Source organism: Mandrillus leucophaeus, unplaced genomic scaffold, assembly GCF_000951045.1.
Source record: "Mandrillus leucophaeus isolate KB7577 unplaced genomic scaffold, Mleu.le_1.0 Scaffold1103, whole genome shotgun sequence".
Taxonomy (NCBI): domain Eukaryota; kingdom Metazoa; phylum Chordata; class Mammalia; order Primates; family Cercopithecidae; genus Mandrillus; species Mandrillus leucophaeus.
The window spans coordinates 153,778-154,678 of NW_012099244.1; positions in this window are offsets into that span (position 1 = coordinate 153,778).

A 901-nucleotide genomic window follows, 5' to 3' on the forward strand; every position below is an offset into this window, starting at 1 on the left:
TCTGTTTGACATAGGACTTGTATCCAGGAAATAAAAGCACTCTCAAAATACTATAGTAAGAAAATTACAAAATCAATTTTAAAATAGACAAAAGATTTGAAAAGACACCTTATCTTATATTCAAAGAAGATATATGAATGGCAAGTAAACACATGAAAAGGTGCTATTTTTAGTCGTCAGGGAAATGTAAGACAAAAACACAAAGTAATACCATTACACATCTATTAGAATTGCTAAAATTAAAAATACTTGGCCGTGCTCAGTGGCTCATGCCTGTAATCCCAGTACTTTGGGAGGCTGAGGTGGGTGGATCACTTGAAGTCAGGAGTTCCAAACCAGCCTGGCCAACATGGCAAAACCCTATATCTACTAAAAATACAAAAATTAGCTGGGCGTGACACACACCTTTAATCCCAGCTACTTGGGAGGCTGAGGCAAGAGAATCACTTGAGCCTGGGAGGCGGAGGTTGCAGTGAGCCGAGATCGTGCCCCTGCCCTCCAGCCTGGGTGACAGAGTGAGACTCCATCTCAAAAAAATAAAAATAAAAAATAAAAGTAAATGACCATAGCAAATGTTGGTGAGAATATGGAGCAACTGGAACTCTCATACACTGCTGGTGGGATTGTGAAAAATTACAGCCATTTGGAAAACAAATGTTCTATGTTTTGAAATGTTAAACACACATACAGCATATGATCCAGCTATTTTACTCCTAGATGTTTACCCAAAACAAATGAGAGCCTCTGTCCATACACAGACTTGTCATGAATATTTACACCAGCTTTATTTGTAATAGCCAAAACTGGAAACAACCCTGAAATCCATCAACAATAAATTAATTATCAAATTTTCAGGCCAGGCACGGTGGCTCATACCTATAATCCCAGCACTTTGGGAGGC